The sequence below is a fragment of the Centropristis striata genome, chromosome 3 (assembly GCF_030273125.1).
Source record: "Centropristis striata isolate RG_2023a ecotype Rhode Island chromosome 3, C.striata_1.0, whole genome shotgun sequence".
NCBI classification, from domain to species: Eukaryota; Metazoa; Chordata; class Actinopteri; order Perciformes; family Serranidae; genus Centropristis; species Centropristis striata.
In genome coordinates, this window is record NC_081519.1 from 29625914 (window position 1) to 29629203 (window position 3290).

Below are 3290 nucleotides of genomic sequence, written 5' to 3' on the forward strand. Positions count from 1 at the left end.
ATGGTCTTTCCTTTTTTGTTTTTGCTCCGCTCAGCACTGCTCCGCGCTCAACTCAACTTTTCTATAAGCAAACATCTCCGCAATTTATTAAGTGGTTTGATAATTGCGCAACACAACCAGGGCCGGCTCTAGCCCATGTGGTGCCCTAGGCGAGATCCATTCGTGTTGAACAGCTCCGCTTGCTCGGAACTCACGTTTTTGTTTGCCCATGGTGCCAACCAGGCTATATAATACAACTGTCTGTCTATATAATTATTAACTTACAAGTAAATTCGCAAAGAAGCACAGCTGGAGACCGCAAACAAAGTTAGAGACAAGAGAGACAATGAAAGTGCAAACCACGCAAAAATGTGCTTAACTGTGTTAAGCTAGCGTTGCTTTATTTCAACCTAGCTAGCAAGCTAATACAAATGAGACGTCTTCACACATAACGGAATTTTAAAAAGATGACATCACGTTATCTTTATATTGGGACTTCTTCTCATCCTCCTCTTTTCTTCTCTTTCAATACTGCGCACCAGAGAGCTTTGACGGCCGTTTCATCTTGCAAGATTTATTGAAACATAACCTGTCACTTGACGTGACCTGACCTCTGTGACATCGATCTGACCGTCTAAAGGGGGGCAAGGCAATGACCACACGTCACGTGATTCAGCACCACAAGTGAAAAAATGTCATTGTTTATCTGTTTCTTCATTTTGGTAATATTTATTATTTTCAAGACAGAACACAAAGCGAGGGTGACAATGGGCATCAAAATGTTTTATTATTTTTTTCTTTTCTCCCTCGAGGGTGACTGGCGGCGCCCCTCCAGCAAATGGCACTCTAGGCGACCACCTATGTCGCCTATGCCTTGAGCCAGCCCTGGACACAACGAATCGATAATGGAATTCGTTGCACTTTTAATAATCAGATTTTATCGAGTTTATGAATTTGTTCTTGCAGCCCTCGTTACTTCTTTTAACTTCTGTGTGTAGTGTATGCGTAGCCGCCATTTCTACGTCACCCTTTACTTCACCTGCGTAACTACCTCACTTACGGGAGTTCCGTCCATTTATTTTACTTTCTTAACTACACTCACAGATAGTATTGTTGCTTAAAGCTAACCAAACTGCGACCGTTTCACAATGTTAACAATGTTAACAATATTAAAAAACAACCATTACATTTAGCTGTGAAGAAGTGTGGATCACCGACCAGTAGCAGGGGCGCTGATTTTGAAAAGGCTCCTGGGGGTCATATTAGAGCGTAGGAATAAACAACACATGTGGTCGATTGGTTTTGAGGACTTGTTGGAATAAAATGGTACAGAAACTTGTTTAATTCAATGGATATTTTAAAATCAGCACTATACTATTCAGTGCAATAATTCTGTACTCCAGAGTACATATCTGAACACATCTTGTGTATGAATGCTGGGAATATAGTACACATAAGCTACACAGACTGTAAAATAAAGTGATACTTCTGATTAAATGTGATGACACTGTTTGCCTCAGTGTTGATTGAAGGTGACGAAGAACATGTAAGTAGAATGTTTTTATCTAAACACTTTCAAAAGTACATAATCAGCCCTAATTTATACCCCCCTCCGTGCCATCAAGACAAGTCTTTTCTTTTTGCACCTCGGTAGGTTTTCCTCTAGATGATTGATGTCAGTTTTTATTAGAGAAGAACTTCATGATATTTCTTGAATATGTATTATAGTGGCATTTCACTACTGGTTTCAAAGATTTCTTTTTCTTTAAGATGCTTTTGAAGACACTGGACTTGAACTGAAAACCCATATTTTATAAAGTTAGGATATGTTTTTGCTAGATGAATTGATTTATAATGTATACAGCAAGTTCAGTCACTGGAAGGAGAAAAAAGAAAACAACAACCGGATTTATTCACATTTCATTATTTATTCATGCTCATTTGTTTTCCAAATAATACAACTCTGAGAGGTTTTATTACAGTTGATGAATCATCCTTGTTGCTAATGATAAACCATAAATGTGCAAACTGTCCATAAATACACAATAAAGGAACGTTTGTCTGTGTGTGACTGCAACTTTGATTTCCCGACTATTTTTAACACAATAATACTTTTGTTTGCAGACTGTAAACCTCATGGGACATGTAGCTGTTGAATGCTAACTAAATAATAATTGTTTTATTTTGGTTTAAAGCTGCACTAACTAAAATTTGTATAAATTACGTCTTATAATGTAAAAGGTGTCGCTCATAGGGACAAACACACAAAGTATTATCATTCAACAGCTGTATGGAGCTATTTAGTATTTAACTCGTTGTTTTTCTGGTCTGCAAAATGTTTTTTAATCATCACTGCAGGTGGCTGATTTCAGAAAAAACGTTTAACATAGACATCTTTAAGAGGAAGAGGGAATACTGAACTTACTGCACGACTCCAAATAAAAAGCTAGTGTTTCTTTGTGTCTGAATAGTGGAGATTTGCTTTATTACATACTAGCCTTAACAACTGTTGTTGTTGTTGTTTTTTCAGCCCAGTGTGTTCGGCTTGTGTATTGTGTGTTTCTGTTCACCAGATAAGTTAAATAAGCATCACAGTCCACAGACGGAGGTCAGGGTGGACTTTCATGGAGGAAACCAGTGTTCATGACTTGTGAAACCTAAAGTTTATACTGTTATTTTAAGATAACTAGTAAAGTAACTTCCATATGTGATATTACCTACATAAATGCATCCAGTAGTTTTTTCTTGGCTGACTGCTGGGGGTCTGTCCTACACATGGGTCTGTATAGGGCTGTTTCCACTACCGGGCAATACCCGGAATGAAGCGGCTTTTGTTGGGACTTTTTTCGTCCCTGTCGAAGAACAGGGCCTTTGTTCTCCCCTGAAAACAGCCTGGTTACTGATTGGATAGGTCACTAAGCGGGATGTGACCAGGGTTCTAAATTAACTTTTTTGATCACCAGCCAATGTGGCTGGTAACTTTCTAAAGTAACCAGCCAATCAGAATTTCCACTAGCCAAAATTATTTCCCGGTGAAAATAACAGAGATTATGAGTGCCACTGAATGCATTTAATCAATTTATTGACATTGTTGGCATTAAACATGCACAGAAAGTACAATGTACAGAAAGTACAATACATAAAACAATATAATAGTTCAAACATTTCCATCCTTATTCAATTTCCAAGTTTCGTCTATCTATCTTCATCGTTCTTCTGAATTAAATGCCTGCAGAGCTCTCTGAACTTTCTCCATCTGATTCCGAGCCACCATCAGTTCCTTTTGTTCCGTTTGCGCACAAACTCAGGCC